Source organism: Rissa tridactyla, chromosome 4 (assembly GCF_028500815.1).
Source record: "Rissa tridactyla isolate bRisTri1 chromosome 4, bRisTri1.patW.cur.20221130, whole genome shotgun sequence".
NCBI lineage: Eukaryota > Metazoa > Chordata > Aves > Charadriiformes > Laridae > Rissa > Rissa tridactyla.
In genome coordinates, this window is record NC_071469.1 from 11,044,971 (window position 1) to 11,063,034 (window position 18,064).

The following is an 18,064-nucleotide window of genomic DNA, read 5'->3' on the forward strand; positions in this document are numbered from 1 at the left end:
TCAGGTTTAAGAAACATTTTTCTGTATTAGAATGGTACATAAAAACATCAAAATATAATTGTACTGAGATGACTGATGGTTACAAACTGAGAAGTAGGAATAGGAAAACTACGAAGATAAGCAGAACACAACAATGCAGGAAGCCAGCAGGAGCTGACCACCCCTTTTAAGAGTGGAAGACAATGATTAGCTCACATGTGGAAATGATTCTGATGAGTACACTTTTGGAAGGATACGTGGAAAATACAGAACTACACCATAAAGAATGATTGAAGAGAAGCTTACATGCTGTTGCCAAATAAAGACTCAGCCAAATTACATCACAGGGAGGAGTTAAAAGAGATATGCTGTGTTTTATTTGAAGGTGGAAAGCTACGGTACTTCACTACAACATGCAATTAGGTTTGCTAGAAAGGGAAATTAAAATTAACTGTGTTTATCCCTAATGTTTCTTCTTTAAGTAGAAACCTGCTAGTGCATCCAGGTTCTTCCAGGTGTTGGAAGGCCAGGAAAGTTCCTTTTTCTGCTTCCTGAAATTCTCTGAAATCCACTCGCCAGCCCCTTCTACAGACAAACCTGAGAACTTGTACCAATATTACTCGTTGACCTGGTTGCCAACACAGTATCATTCCAAAACATTGCCATCGCCACAAAACACACACAAAAACAAAAAAAGCGCTCACAGAACTGAGACAACAGGATAACAAAAAGCCACACACACGCAATTTTAAGGGAGGAAAAATTATTATTTTCTTTTTTTTATAAATAAAGGCAGAGACCAGTTACCAGGTTTTCCAAAGTCACCAAACAAAATTCAGCAGGAAAATGGAAAAATAATTTTCACTGACAAAACCCAGAAACCAGTACTTTACCGGGTTTGTCAGGGGACACCATCATTCTGGTATGTTTAGGGCTACAGGGAACTAGCAAGCCACAGAAATATCCTAAAACTAGAAGGCAAGTCAGAGGGCTGAAAAAATATTTGTTCTAAAAAATAAGAAATATGCATCTGAGAGCCATACCAAAGGAATTAGATTACAGAACTTTTACAGCATACCATGAATGAATCTGTGGAGGCTTAACTACTGGCCTGAACAAATCCTGTTGTAAAAGGCACATTATTTTTGCCTAAAAAGTGCTTGGAACTTTGCTAGACTAACTTAAGCATTTAAAGGAACTGCAAAAGTTTTGTAAGACTGGATAATGATTAGTTCACCTAGAGACAGAAGATCGTAGATATGCTACAATGCTAACTAGATCTCTAATGAGATACCAATAGACATTTTTTCCTCACTTTTTTGTTGCATGGAGGATTTTTTTTGTCCTGCCTCTGAGATACACAACTATTCGGTCCTTACTAGTGTTTATATGCTCTAGGAAAAAAAAAAAAATCATTAATTCATTTTATGCAGAAGGCACGGATTCTTCTGTTATCCCTGACTTAAACCTTTACTTACTTTCTATTTAAATTCCAAATTAAGTTCAAAAGTTTTAGTAAATCTTTTTTAAAAGTGTACATCACAGCCATACAGAAAACAGATTTTCATGTCACTGAACACAAGGACAATTCTCCTGAACAACTATTTGATACGAACATCAAGAACAAACTAGGGTGACAATATTTCTCTGAAGGGAAGCCCAAGTAGGTTTTAAAGAGTTTTCCTCCCAGGAAACAGAATACGTAGACAAACTGACAGCAAGGTGAGATCTATGACAAGTTAGAGAAGCATTCTTAAACAACAATTCAAGATTTACTGTATTATTTTTTTTAAAACAGACAGCTCCCCTCCCCAAAAGGGAGCAGAGGTGTGTGCAATTAGTGGACTGAAGTTTAAACCACGTATTATCTTGGTGGAAAAAATTTTCTTTTTTAAGATAAAAAGATTTTCTTCCTTTTAGTCTCCTTCCTATATTCTATTTCCTCCAGATTTCCTGGCAACCCTAACTGGAGACATTGCTGGGTCTCTGTCATTTTTAGATAAATTATCAGTTTGACAACAACTTGGACGTGTGACTGTTCAGCTCCGGTAAAGTCAAGTGATCATGGTGAATGAGCTCCCGAGAGATCTGCGTATCTGAAACACTTCTATATTTGTTTATCTGGAAACTCAGAAGCCAGTAAGGGAAAAGGGAAAAGGATCAAAGGTCTAGCTGAGTTACTCTTTCTTGTTATGAAAAAGAATTTTTAAAACAGCACATAAAATAGTGAAACGCTCCATTGTGTAGCTCCAGAGATGAAAGTAAAAAGCTGCTTATTTTTCTGGCTTCTGGTATCAGTATTAAAACCAGATTTTTTAAAAAAAATAATTTATGTAGATTTATGAAAGAAATGACCTAACACAGCTTAATCGGAAAATATTCTGCCATAAATCCTCTTCTTCCACATCAAGGTTGCAATGTAACATATTTAAAGCAGTGTTCTTCAACTTACTGCCTCTCACACCTCTTCTTCAGGACCACATATTTTGTGAACTGTGCTGTTTCCTAACTTACAAAAGCATAAATGTTTACGGAACCACAAGGTGTATGGTATCAGTGAACTGAGTGATCTCAAATCAGTCTCCAGAGGAAAAAAAGTTACCCTTGAGTGACAGAAGATTCCCCAGTCTGGTACCTCTGCCCAAACACATATGCCAGCACAGAGCTGTGGGACCGAATACATGGATGGAGACGGTTAGCCAGGAAGAAGTTGGGAGTTTTGATGGGAGCTACTTTGTCCATAGCAATCCAGTTCAAATGATCATCAAAACTACTGTCCAAGTACATCCAACTGTCAGTGGATGTTGCAAAGGACAAACTGCTGGGCACCAAAACCAGAAAATTCTTTTTGGCCATAGGTTTTTTCTTTTTGTCCTGTCCAAATCCTGAGCATAGACCTGGTGATACTGCCCTGAACAGTGGCATTTCCCCACACAGGTCCTTGAAAGTCTCCAAAAATTCATCAGACTAGAATTCTTAGGAGGAACATATATATAAAGGACACGGTCAGAAAACTTGCATGGTGGCAAGCTGTATGCAATTGTTAAAAGTTGCTCCAAGATGGCAAACTGATAATCTCTACCAGGAACAGGAATGTAGAAACATAAGTTTCTACAACAGCTGACTGCTGTAATGTTCTCCTCTATTTTTTTTCCCCCTCATCGTCTTATTCTTGATTATGACAACAGCACTAAAGTGAGATGAATAAAGAGCTACTCCAGCTAAGCAAATAAACCAGGCATTTGCTATGGATGAGTCTCATGGTCAAGTCCAAAAAATTAGGACAGGAATTACTTCATTCAACAAATAATGCCAAATACAGTAATTGAGAACTCTTCATTGCCAGCTGGGATATCTTAAACAGACTGAACTAGATTTTTAAATGCTATAATACGGAAATACCCATCTTTCTTCAGACTGCTCCCAGGACAGAGAAGCTAATGAAGCTGCATATGTCTCAGATGTGTGGGGAAAAAAATAATTATATAAAAGCCCTAGAATTTCTAACAGAAGTGAAACAGAAAATTCCAGCATAAACCCAATCTAGCATAAAATTTCTCTCTTCCTATTAAAAATAGGAATATCCAACTGCTGACCTTATATTTCTAAAATACAAATAACTTCTAGAATTTGGACCCAAACTGTATGGCAAGCATTTGACCACATTTTGAACAGATTATTCTTTAACAATTGGAGAGCTCTTCCAGCAACTCTAATGTTTTTATGTGACAACTCCCTCTAAGAAATCATTGAACTGACTTGACAGGTTTCTAAAATAAACTGTAATATTCAGTGGCTAGTTTGGTCATTGCAGCAAAAGAATATTTTCAAATAAGAGAAATAGGATAAATTCTAAAAATATAGGGAGAAAGTACATTATTTGTAACAAAATACTTCCAAGCTAATGCATAACTTCTCTTCACACACGATTTTTCACTAAAAATAGCACTGTTAGAGTGAAGGGCTATAACACACATAATTTAAAATTTCCTAATTTCACATAAGATCACTAGAAATTAAATATGTAAAAACTGTTAATTGAAATAAAAGTTTCGTAAATGTAAATTTTTACAGCATCTAATATCATAGAACTTCACTCAGATTTTAAAAATTAAGGTGATGAAGACTTTTCAAAACTCACAACGCCAGAGCAAACTGGGTATAGATTAAAACTACAATATAATGTTACTCTAGGACAGCAAGTTTGCCAAGTTTGCCTGTGTGCTGAAGCTTTGTTAGATCATTACAGAAAAAAAAATAATTAAAAAATCTGGATACCAGAGCCTTCTAAGGTCAAACTTAAATAAGCTTCTGGATTTATGAATTTGGCCCATATCCCGAGTATAACAAAAAAAGATTCTTAAGTATGTTAACAGCACAGCGTTAAGATTTACCTTTTTTTCCTTTACTCAGTGAATTCATTTAATCTATAACAAACCAATCTGGAAACACAAATTCAAAAATTACAGGAAATGGCTTGGCAACAAAACATATTGGGAAAGGGAACAGAGGAATAAATAAGTGTCCTTTTTCTCAGTTCTAGAACTCCAAACTAGAAAACCCAACACGGTCACGACAAGGTCAGAAAACACATTCTAACATAAACCTCAAAGACTAACATCTGACTTTTTTTGCAATGTATTCTGGACCCCAGAATTTATCCCTGAAAAATGACCAGGCCATTCAAGTCTATGGGCCAAATAGGTACTATTTTAAAAGGTTATACTAAAACTAATCTGCCAGTAGCCAAACTGCAGCATAAAGCCCAAATCTCAGGGGGATTTAAAATACAATTATCAGAGGTCCCTGAATGAAGGGTAGAAATAAAAGTGAACTCAAAGCAAAGTCACTCTCAACACAACTCCAGTGCATACATGCAACACAAAGGATAAAAGTTTTTATTGCTTTTTACTATATACTTTTGCTTCAAATTGGAACAGAAGTCATAGATTTCGTAATGCTCTAAGAAAAATCCATAGATAACAAAAAGAAATCCATTCATAACAATTCAAGGAAAAAACCCAACCAAAGCAGTTCAAGGAAACTATAAAACTAACAGTTTTAAAGACAGAAAAAATATTCTTAAAAAAAATTCAAGTACATTAGTTTTATTTTCTCTTGATTTTTCTAGGAAATAACTTTTCCTTCTCACTTCAATCCATTAATATTCTGCAGTACAGCATTATTTAGCAATTTCTACCAAAGTCTTTCTGATCTTGTCCTTTTTTTTTTTAGACAAACTAGAAAAGGCAAAGCCACTTTAAGGAAGTTTCCAAGATAAAACAAACTTCAGATCAAGAAAAATACTTATCTCTGAGTTCTGTCTTATTTCATTCTCCCTCCAAAACCTACAACAATCCCAAATGGGTAAAATGAACTTAAGAGTTTTCCAAGTAGTCTTGTATCAAAACTACATCCAATCTTTAAGATACATGGATTCCATTAACTTATTTTTAGCTGGTATTAAGGCAAATAACTGCATTGAATAAGCATATATGACTTACTGACTATAAAATGCCTTCCTATTGAAAGTAATTTGAGAGACATGATGCCAGTCCTCACTGCTTAGGAATTGCCAAACACATCCTTCCCAGCGTTACAGCAACTGCACATTGGAAGATGTATTTCCATCACAGCCACACCAAGTAAGGACCGTTAAGGATTTAGCAATATGTTTTCTATTTCCTTTACACAAGGTGCCACTAAATTGCCTTGTACCTGTGGAAAATAGAGCCTACTAACATTTGTAAGGAAAATGCTGTCAAAACAAACATGAAAACTACAACCATCTTCCTCAATTGCTTACGTTCAGATGAATGGGTTTCTTTATAGTTAGTAGAGAACGTCAACATCTTGGACCACAAGAAATGTGGCTTGTTATTTCACCATTCTAAAATCCTGCCAAGGATGTTTCTTGCTCTATAAGTAGCCTACTGGCACCATTCCTACAGAAGACCAATCTACTAAACTACAGCATGGCTTCAGCTCAGGGTCACAAGTTCTGACACCAGCAGCTGACCTAGAAGTGTGTCTGACATCAGAGACATTGAATAACAGCTTCTCAAATGGCAGGAGACTGAAAAGGTTACAAATTGTGTATGCCTTGGCTAAGAAATATCTTTTTGCAGCTGCAAGGGAGAAAAGATGACCTGAACACAGAGAAAAATGATGAATCCTTGCAGGCAAGGCAGGGAACACACACAGTCCTGCACTGTACACACGAAGACGACATTATCAGCCAGTTCTCAAATTTAATTAAACTATACAACCACTACAGGAATTTTAGCAACAGCTAAAATAAATCTGAAATAATAGCAAATGCAACAGAAACTATCAATCTTCTTTGGGACAAAGACTGAAATGTCAGACTGTTTTTTTAGTTAATGAATATTCCAGACTACCAAAGCCTGAAGATGCTGTTTTGATCTGCGTTCTTCTGCAGAATGGATTAAAAAAAGAAATTACATTTCTCAACATCTGGTGAAAGATCAGGTTTCCAAGGAGATGAAGTCTGGGCCTTGGATAAGTAGCCTTACTGCATTTTTCCAACAAATTGAGGTAAAAAAAGGCAGGTGCAATATGCGGTTCATGACAGCGAGCTATTTGCCTCCATATCCACCTCATTCAATGTGAAGTACAATTAAATATACACCACAGGTTATTTGACAATATTCAGAGTGATTAAATACAGATAAAAACAATTTGATAATTACAACTGGTATCTCTTCCTCCCACAAAAAAAAAAAATAATATCACAAACAAAACTTAAATAGGCTTTCTAAATAACTCAACACAGTAACTCTTAAAAAGAAAAGCATTCTTATTTTTCTAAGTGCAACATTCTGTGTTCTGTTTCAGTGTCTTGAGTTTGACCTATATAAACACCACAAGAGTATGCAAAAGTCACTGGTTTGCATTTGATCTAACTAAACCTGGAACATATTTACTACTGCAATGCAAGACTACCACATACGTGTATGTATGCATACATATATATATATACACACACACACCAGGCAGAGTATACCTCTGCTTTACTTTTTTAGTCCATTATCTAAAACCTACAGCAACTCTTAAAAAGACTGAAAGACCCAGACTGAAAGCTCTTTAACCGCTTTCGAAAATGCTACAAAACACCATATTTGCATCTTCAAGCACCTCTAAAATACAGACCCTAATTTCTACGGGCTGATCAATGAGAGCTCTCAACAACCAAGTGCAAAAGACAGTGCTGAGTTCCAGTCAATATCATCTACTACATTTATCAAAACCAATTATTTTTAGTCTTAAGTTTTCCAAGTATGATGACAGCCAAAAGTGAAAGTCTCAAACCATGTTTAATATATTAAAGTAAACAGAGAAACCTTAAGTGTTCTTTGCATTCTGTAAACTTACTGAGAACAGGGAAGCTACACAAGCTTAAAAATATGTATTTATTTTGGGCTTCTATTTGCAATCATTTGCATACTTATGCCTTTACAGATCTTTTCTTGAAGACAACTAACTTTAGAGAACATTAACTTTCTAATACTTTGGTATATAGGTAGCTGCTTTTTACCACTTTTCTGCTCTCTTTCAAAAGCAGAGCTATGGACAAAACTGATGATAAAGGTCAAAAATAAAAAGCATACAAGTTACAGAACTAAAAAAGAGAGCCACTAAGGGATGCACCAAATTCACTTTGTTTTACTAAACAACAACGTATTCCTTCAGGTTTTCCTGTACCTCCTGTCAAAGTGTAACCACACAGACAATTGGTTCTATGCTGAAATAGTTTAAAACATTGAATTCGAGCATGAAAACAGTGCTTCTGTATTCATCCAAATTAATTAACCTACAAGTCTCTTGGTATTTCCAGCATGCTTGATATCAATTCACTTTGAAAACGGTCTTACTCATCTGCAGCACGCAGGCTGCCACTATCACATTAGGTCTCCACTTTGGCATCATAGTCTTGCAACATGTTAAGGAACTATGTGTAGCTTTAAGGTCTGCCAAATAAATCCAATGAGTGTTCATTTGATCCTATTCCTGGTTTCCCAAAATAATCTGTGAGAGCAGGTATTTGAAGAAAAAAAAAATCTCCAATAAACTCCGCCTACAAATATCAGCATCCTAATACGTGCTTAGCAATGGTCCCCAAATACAGCGGGTGGTGACAGTGACTTGGTAGCAGGTCCTAACTTCAGCTCTGGCTTTGTGGAATCCCAACTGCAGCTAAGTTAGTTTACTGACACCCCCATGTCCCCCCAGAGGGCCTTGTAGGGAAGAACAAAACAAAATAGCTATCAGCAGATCCTCTGTGGTACTTCTTTCTTGTCTAGGCAGTCTCACAATGTACTTATTTTACAGACCTTGAGTCTCCACGGCACCATACAGCACAACTGTTACACAGACAGACAATGGCAACGCGCAGTGTGGAAGAGAATACAGGATAAACCAGTATATTAATCTATAACCACAATATTTTATTGTGTTATTTTACACACTCCATTTCTACAAGTAGGCATAAAAAGCCATGAATGGTCATGAGAAATACAAACCCACAAAACTCGGAAGTAGTAAAGACTTTCCCCTTAATAGGCAACTGTGGTTTAAATAGTCAGATGAGAGGTCTATAGTTTCACACTTCAAATAGCTATTTACATTTGCATATTCCTAGAGCATACAAAGCATAGATTCTTTTGAGGGCAGAGTTTAACCTCAGCCTTCTGCAAGACCATGTACGGAGACAGTTAGCCAGTATTAACAGTTAATTAAAACAAACAACCGTTCTTTTTTCCCCTACAAACTTAGCTGCAGACTGTGTATTATCAGTCACTTCCATTTAAAAAGCCTTTTTGATAAAAGAAAAGATATACTGAACAGGCAGGAGAGGTACTTTAATACTAACCTATTAAAGAAAAAATGAAAATGTAGTTTCATTTTGAATGTTCGAGGACCAGCTTAAAAAAAGTACTTAAAGACTGCATGAATTGTGTAAAGAGATTAAATTCAAAATTGTTTAAAAAGATCATCTCTCTCTGCAGTTGACCCTTTCTACCTTGGATACCAAGAAAATACTTGAAATTTGCTGTAAGCATATTTGCCTTAAAAGCACGAAAACACACCCACTTGTTTCTTCACCGTTATTTTCAAGTACTAAAATCTTTCCAAAGCTGTTACATTTGAGGCACCGGAGTAACAGAAACCTCAGCAATTAAGAATGCAGACCGATTCCCCTGCCTCCCCAAGCGCAAAAATCCTGATCTTGGGAAGCCACCTTAATATTCCCAGTATTCTACGTTGACTGTCAAACGTTCATTCTCCTCTTGACAGCAAAGGTAGACACACAACTGTCAGAAACAGCCCGAAAAGTAGCAGCACGGGGGAGGACGGGGCCGGGACCCCAGGGTGATTCAGGACGTAACGGAGCTGCACCGTTGGGAAGGGAAGAACACCCCACTTGTGGGACTGGCGAGTTGGCTCTCCTTGTCTACAGGTAGGACCGGCCTCTGTGCAACAGTCACAACTCATAGAAATTTCCAACTACTACCATCATTTTGGGGTTTAATACACACACCCCTCGGGCCTCACTCAAAGCAGACTTTATCACAAGACACCTGATTTACTGGAAAAGATCCAAAGGATCAGCTGCAGGACAGATGTCGAAGGGACCCATTCCCGTTTCAGGGGAAGGGGCACCAACGTCTCTGCTCAGTGCCTCACCTCAGCCTCCATGTCCCTGAGGAGGCTAACTCACACCTGGCAGGAGGAACAAGCCCGGCATTGCCACCACTGAGCACCCCCGGGTTTGCCCCTTTCTCCCCCTCCGCCGAGCCCAGCACGCACCGACAGCAGGACCCCCGGCACCAGCTCTGCCCCCGGGGTCGGGCCGAGCTGCCGCACCGGCAGCGGGCCCGGGGCCGGCTGCAAACGGCCGCCACTCGCGTCCGCCCCGTCACCTCCGGGTCCTGTCACACCGCCGAGACAGCCCGTACCGGGGCCGCTCCGCTCGCGGCCCCCGGCCCCGGTGACAGCTGCGAGGGACACATCCCGGCACCGCCGCCCCCCCTCCTCGTTCCGCAACCCCCCTCCCCAACGCAACCCCCAACCCCTCCTGGGGCAAGGCGGCTCCCCACGGCCTGCCGGAGGAGGCAGCTCCGCCGAGCCGGCAGACACCCACGGGCCTCTCCCCACCCTCCCGGGGGGCGCCGTCTCCTCAGCCGGGGAGGCGGACCGCCCTCACCCAACAGCCCCACCGCCCGTTAGCGCGCCCCCCCCTCTTCTCCCCCCCAACGGTCGCCCACCGCCCGTTAACGGCTCACCGCGAGCTCCGCGCGCCCCCTCGCCGCGCCCGGGGTGGGGGGTGGGGGGGTCGCCGTTCCTCGGCAACGCGCTGCGCGCCCAGCGCAGGCAGCCCCCGTCCCTGACCTACTTTCCGCCTGGCTTGCCACCCAACGGCGCACCACTAACCTACTTTCCAGCCAATGGCACCCTCCTCCGGCCCCGGACCGGACGCGCCCGCCCGCCAACGGGCGAGCGGCTCGCCGCCGCCTTTGCCCAATGGCCGGCCAGCAAGCGGGCAACGCCCGCCCTCCTGAACGACAGCTAATCCCCGGGCGCCCCTGAAGTGGGAACCAATCGGGAAAGCGGATGGGAGTTTTGAGCCCGCCCCCCGGCGGAGGGCGGGGCGCGTGCGCGGTGGCGCGGTGGGGGGGAGCTGTCAGTCGCCGCCCGGGACCCGGATGTGGCGGGGCCGGCGGCTGTTTGACCGTGGTTTCCCTCGGCGGGCGGAACGTCGCCGGCAGCTCCTTCCCGGCCTCAGTGTCGCCGCTGGGGTTCGCCCGCACTTCTGCGTCATTTCTGTGGCATCGACCTGCGCCGTGACGTCACCTTCTGAGGCGTTTAGGTCAGGGTGGTCGCCGGTGACTAGGCCGCGCCTCCCCTCCCTCAGTGGCAAGTGCCCGGCACCGCAGCCCAGCGGGCCTCCCTGCACGCCTCGGGGGCCGGGGGCTGCCCTCCGCCCTTTTGGCAGGGGCTCCCTGCCCTCCCTTTTCCCTGCCGAGGGGTCGCCATCGTCACCTTGTCATCACAGGATGACAGAATGGTTTGGGTTGGAAGGGACCTTAAAGACCATCTAGTTCCAAGCCCCCTGCCGTAGGCAGGGACACCTCCCCGCTAGACCAGGCTGCTCAAAGCCGCATCCAGCCTGGCTTTGAACACTTCCAGGGATGGGGCATCCACAGCTCCTCTGGGCAACCTGTGCCAGTGCCTCACCACCTTCAGGGTAAAGAATTTCTTCCTAATACCTGATCTAAATCTACCTTCTTTCAGTTTAACACCGTTATCCCTCATTCTATCACTAGATACGGAATCATGGAATGGTTAGAGTTGGAACTGGTGCGTGTCTTTGAGCCTGCCACCGCCTCAGCTGCATCCATGGGCTGCAGTGTTCCCCAGGGTGGCAACCTGGCTTGGCAAATCCCGGCTTTGTGTCTGCCTCGTGTGTTGTATGCATGCCTGCCTGCACACAACTGGGTCTTGCATCGCGCACTGGACTTTGTGAGTCTCGCACAATGGCCTCACAGCACCCTTCAGAATGTCTCAGAAGTGCGTGTGTGATGCTGCCATTGGTTCCACTACCATAAATGCTCCATCATCTCCCAATGTGATCGTATAATGGCAATGCTGTAAGCAGCAGTAATTTTATTCAGCATGTGAAAAAGTCCAGTGATGGAACATAGTAAAGGCATCTACTGCACCATGTTGCAGTCTAAATTTAGATAATCCACGCAACAGTGCTGGCATGTAAAGAGGATGTGTTGCAAGAACATAATCACAGCATAGCTGCTTTCAAATGCAAACATTTGCTTATTACGATTGTATTATTGCTACATCAGGTTATCATTGCCACATTATAATTGTCTTAACATTTCCTGTCCTGTGATGCCACATGACAAATGTTTGGTTTACATTTAGCCGTATAACATCACCAGAGAAGCTTGGATTGCAGCGTTATCACATCACAGTGTGGTTGTGGTTATTCCAATCTGCTATCACAGAACATGAACTCGTCCTATGACAGCATTAAGGTTTGGTTTCCACCTCATTGAATTGGGACTAAACATGGGCAACAAGTGGCCCCTGCTGGATGCAAACTTCCTGTTCACATCAGGATATTCCCACTCAAGGAAAATCCCTCCAGCAGAACAAGTTAAATGAAATACCATGCATTAGTGAAATGGAAATGTATACCATGAACCATGAAGAAAAATGAGAAAATGCATTTTTTTTTTTCAGCAACTGTTTTAGTGGTGCTGCTTTGATTTGTTTCAGCGCACAGAAGTTATGGAGGTGGAGAAGTCTCCTTGACTACTTCTTTCTCACAAGTCTTTGTAGTCTTCATTGTTTCTACCCACCTGTAGAAATAATCTTCCTTATGGACTCAATCACATACTGTCTCTTTTAATGAGCCCAGTGACTGTTGTAGGGAATGATGCCAAGAGTAATGATCTTTAGCTATTTCTGTAGGAAAGCAGTTTAGCAGGCCATATGTCATATTTCCCAGTAAATGATTGTTTTGAATTGTTTTTATACTGTAGTTTCTATTCATGAGATATTAAAGAAAATAACAGCATCTGGTTAATCAAATTCTGATTTTCACCATATGATGATACATATCAATCCTATTCTGTGGCTTTCTTTAAAATAGGTTTTCTCTTGAAGTTCAGCACAGGGAATTTCTCTCTGTAGGTCAGTAAGGTATCTTTTAGCTGACTATTATACCTTAAAATTTTCAGGGTGCGAATTTTTTCACTGAAGAGCTAAGAAATGACAGTTTGAAGTTTAGCGAGACCTGAGTTCAGCTACTCTTGCCAGAAAAGAGTTTGCATCACCCTTCTACCGTGCATTTCTAAACACAAAAAGCAAATAGAAGAGGTAGGGCGTGAGCAAAGGTAGAATACTTCTTCTTGAAGGGTAGTACTTGAAGGAGCACTTATAACTGAGATCACACCACAAACTGTGGAACCTTCTAGAAGGACCGGCTCAGTTGTGTGCTCTTCTCAGGGCTCTGTGCACAGGTGTGTCCGATACAATAGCAAAAGCATTTCCTCATCCAGTGAACTCCAACCTGATTAATTTTCAGATTTTATGCTTTTTTTTTTTTAAAGAAGGTAGTAAGTTAGGCCTTAAGCAGAAATTTAGCAGCCCCTAACTACGTTAATATGTTAATGGTTACACCATGTTTAAATGCCAGAATTTAGACTCATTTCTGGCTTAAAATTATGGTTTAAAAACAGGAAGAGAGTATGCTATGTGATGACTGTACTGAAAATTGCGTTTTAATTTTAATAGAATAGAATTTAGATAGAATAGAATTTAATAGACTATTGGATCGACTAACCTGTGTTCCAACTGATTGTTTTTCTTTACTGTATTCACATTTGAATGCTACAGTAACCACTTTCCTGGTCTTAGGATTTTGACTTAGTGTCAAGAAGAGTAGTGCATATATTCATTAAATGCAACCTACCTAAGACATAGTAAGGCTATGTGGCAGTGGTTTCACTTTAAGATCTGCAATTTTTAATTAATTTTTTTAATCTAGATATCTAATTACATGCACAAAAAGGAGTCTAGTTTCTCAAACGATAACCCAAAAACTGATTATTTTTTTTGGTTGGTTTTTTTTTTTTTTCTTGGGGGGGGGGTTGCCTTCAAACAGTCCCTGATACATCTCTGGAACAACAACAGATGTTCAGAAGTAACCTGCCAAGTTAGTCCTTTGATGCTTTAGTTGTGTTTTGTCTGAATCATGAATCATGACCCCAATTAGAGATACGGAGGGACACAAATCTGTGAGTCTCTGTAGCATGACTTTCTGTAAAATAGTTTGGAGATAGTACTTCATCTGTGGTTTTTCTGATGTCTTCCAAAATATGTCAAAGATGTGCTATATATTTGAGCACCTGACTGTGGATCCAGATGCTTTACTTTTTAAACATTTTAAAGCACTTTAAACAGCTGCTTTTTGTTTATAGGTTTTCAGACATGCAATATTAACTTGCCTGTCTTACCCTTTTATTCAGTCTCTTCCTCCACTTGACTTTTGACGTACAAGCTATGATCTTAACTCCAGCAGAAGTTATAGGTCATAGAAAATTAGCGAGTCTTAGTAACTTGAATACCTGGTTTTCTTGTTCTGTCTCTACTTTAAAAAATCCATAAACGTACTCAGCCATATTTCTCACCCTGTTGGAAAAAGCTGGTGCCATGCTTCAACCTAGTTACGAGGGCAGAAGAAACTGGAAATTTTGTCTTGGTACTGTTTGCAGACCGATCAAAAAACCCCACAGTGGTGGTCTATTTACTATAGTATGTCACAGCTCATGTGTGGCTGGCTCAAACCTGTTCAAAACACAAGTTTTGTCGTAATGAACTATTGTGTACTCATTCTTTTCAGGGTTCGTCAAATTATTGAGCTATTACAACACCTAAGCCAGGGGAATATTAGGTTTCTCCGCTTTTGTTTTTATAAACACTTGTTACTTTAGAGAGTGTATACTTACTCTTACCACAATATTTCCCAGTTCAAGCATTAAAAATCATAAATACAAAGCAAAGAGAGTTGACTTTTTCATGTGCCTGCTTCCTTCTGAGCTTCTAAAAATACATTCTTCATCCACACAACCTTTGTCATAATTTCAAGAAGCTTGTTTAAGAAAAAAAGAGAAGATTCTTATACAATCCATTGATTTCAGCCCTGTGGTCTCTCAGAACACCAATTAATATTCTGAGACTCAATAGGAATTCACAAGAGTTGGCAATCCAATATCTGGCAGCATAACAAGAACAGGAAGAAGAATCTAATGAGGAAAATGAGGCTAAAGCCAGGGAGTTAAGAAATTCTAAGTATGTCTGCAATATTTTTCCGATCTTTATGGAAGGCTCAGGAGGAAGAATTTCTGTCTTTATCTGGATTCAAAATTAAAGGAAGTGAAAGCACTTTCAGAGTTTTTACTTCATTAAAAATATATGGAATTTAATTAGATTTTCAGAGCCTGGAAGTCTGAACTTGAAGGAAAGATGGTAAATTTTAAATAAGTTAATACAATTCTGCTGAGTAAAATACCGTAAATTAAAAATCTTGAAGGTTACAGCCTTTTCAAATAACATTTTTCCATTAGGGCCTTGTCTTCCTACTTTTTTTATAATTTTTCTAAAATTTTATCAAAATATTTACTGAAGTTTTACTTACCATTTTTTTTGATAAAAAAATCTATCTATTCTTGGAGTAATTTTTATTCAACACTGTATTACTTTCTTTTATTTTACACATTGTGTATAAACCTAGAGTTAGGTGGTGTGAGATTCTTGCCTCCCCCCACAAAAAAATAATAAAAAAAATTCTAGAAGCCATTCTGTTAAGAGAGAATTAGACCAAAGACACTCTTGAAATTGCTGGCTGCATTTCTTCAAGATTTGTTGAGGACACTAAGATCATAGAATCATAGAATCATAGAACTATAGGGTTGGAAGGGACCTCTGGAGATCATCTAGTCCAACCCCCTGCCAGAGCAGGGTCACCCAGAGCAGGTTGCACAGGAACGCGTCCAGACGGGTTTTGAATGTCTCCAGAGACGGAGACTCCACCACCTCTCTGGGCAGCCTGTGCCAGTGCTCTGCCACCCTCAAAGGAAAGAAGTTCCTCCTCATGTTGAGGTGGAACTTCCTATGCTCAAGTTTGTGCCCATTACCTCTTGGCCTGTCCCTGGGCACCACTGAAAAGAGCCTGGCCCCATCCTCCTGACACCCACCCTTTAAGTATTTATAAGTGTTGATAAGGTCCCCCCTCAGCCATCTTTTTTCCAAACTGAAGAGACCCAAATCCCTCAGTCTTTCCTCATAAGAGAGGTGTTCCAGTCCCCTAATCATCTTGGTAGCCCTTTGCTGTACCCTCTGCAGTAGTTCCCTGTTCTTCTTGAACCGGGGAGCCCAGAACTGGACACAGTACTCCAGGTGCAGCCTCACCAAGGCAGAGTAGAGGGGGAGGATGACCTCCCTCGACCTGCTGGCCAGGATGGAGTTTTAAGGCCTTTTCTTGGGAGGGGGTGTTACAATTCTCTATGGTCCGTTGGCAACTGCATCTTTGACTAAGACTAATCTCTTTCTAGCAAGGAAAGCTGTAGTTTTTCTAGCTTTTTTTTTCCTTATCTGTTTTGCAACCTTGTGAGAGTGGTGGCAGCTTCACTTGAACAGTGGTATGAGAAAGACAATCTTTGTCTTAGAACACTGAAAAAAAATCTGTAAGGCATTAGTTGCTGCATTTCAGGAGGATAACAATCCTATGGTAGGTTAAAGCTTAATTTATTATTGGAATAAAGCTTCATTTAAGAATAGCAAAATCCATCAAATCTGTAAGCTAAATGTCACAGAATAGCCAGAACAAGGCAGTACATATGCAGCTTCGACTTGAAATGAGGGTAAGAATCAGTGAGGAAAAAAAGCAAAAAGACGACTTTCCTTTTGGTAATGAAATGAACAGAGAAAGCTTTTCAACCAGCCTTGATTTGGGTGTTTTAGGGGGTAAATAGAAGCAGAATCAGTTGAACAAAAGGGGATGGCTGGAATTGTAAATGTCATTTAAATATTTGAAGAGTAATTTTTAACTAATTAACAGCCACAGACTTTATTAATTAAATAAGTATAATATCCCCCCCTTTACAGATTGGAAAAACAAGCCTGGAGAGTAAATGAGTTGGCCAGGGTTACACCTGTGTACTAAGTCAGACGCAAAGCCACAATTAGAACTGGAGTACCTCGCTGGCTGCCTTCTGAAGAGCTTGGTAAGCCACTCAGCACCTCTGGTTATTTTTTCATATCAGTCGCACAGAACATTTCAGCTGTTTTCCAAATGCAAGGGAGACATCATGCTTTGGACACATATTCTGAAAAGAAGGTATGAAATATTTAAAAACTCGGGCCTTGATTCTATCTCAGTTAGTGCTGATAACTCTAATAAAATCTTTAAAATCCATGGTTTTATTAGAGGATGGTGTAATTTGAATCCATTCCTTTAGAATTTCCAGGTTGACAGGCAGTAATATGACAGAGGGACAGTGACTTTATTTTTTGGCATTTCATCTTGTAAATATACTAGGCCTTATTCTGCACTTTTTACTTAATCCTTACACAGCCAAAATTCGGCATTGATTTCATACTGATTCCATTAGGCATTTGGAGTGAGGCCTGCAAGGATAAGCACGTGACACAGGTTGTACTTCCCCTCAACATTACATGTTTCTGTACTCGTGACAGTGCTTTCAACGTTGTTGTTAGCTGTAGACAGGAACCATCTTTTAAAGAAAAAGAGCAATGCATCTTTTATGTTCACAGTGAGCTGATTTCTCCATTGTCTACAGACAATTAGTTAAGTAGTCTACTAATACTGCTTTGATACATGTTAGAGAAACAACATTTTTGTTGCCAGAGGAAATGCATGCTATTTTAAAAACAGAGCGAAAGCAGACTATTTCTGAGGCTTATGGGTCTATCAAGCAGTAGGTGTGCCTGGCGTGTTGTAAATGGGAAAGGTGGGAGGACTGCATCTTGTTATTAGTACATGTAGAAAGACAGGAAGTACTTAGGGAAGGTTTCCCTCTTGTTCTGAGTTCCAGGAAAGTTATTCAGCCAAACACATGAATCACAAAGCAGACTAGAAGGGAGTTTCTGTGTGGCGTGAAAATAACAACTGCATTTTAAAGCCTAAAAAGTAAAACAATTTGGTGGTTTTGTTCTGCTGCAGATTTTTCATGGAAAATAGCAACCCCAAGAATATTTGACAATGAAAAGCCTTAGTGCATGAAATGTGAAGTTTATATAAGAGATACCATCTTACTCATCAGCTGCTCTATTTTAAGCCCTGCTCAGCATGGGGACTTTCATTTTGTGATCTATTTGGACAGCAGCTGTTACATTAGACTTTTACGTTAGCTGACATCTTTAAAATCTAAAGGATACTTAACATAATCCTGTAAAATCTATTCTCATAGTTGTGCTCAGTCACTCATATTCCATCTTCGTGTGTTGTCTTTTCCCATGT

General features: G+C 40.5%; 1 protein-coding gene across 5 annotated transcripts in view; it reads right to left on the reverse strand.

Annotated features, from left to right (window-relative positions):
- Positions 1–10,500, reverse strand: part of BMAL1 (basic helix-loop-helix ARNT like 1) — a 51,872-nt gene extending 41,372 nt beyond the window's left edge. For 4 of the 5 annotated variants that reach the window (XM_054198680.1, XM_054198678.1, XM_054198679.1 and 1 more), the window contains exon 1: positions 10,287–10,414. The gene's annotated coding sequence lies outside the window, so the exon portion shown is untranslated. Of the gene's footprint in view, positions 1–10,286; positions 10,415–10,434 lie in introns of those variants that run through there. The other variant, XM_054198676.1, reaches the window with a different exon arrangement.
- Positions 10,501–18,064: the final 7,564 nt, after the last annotated feature.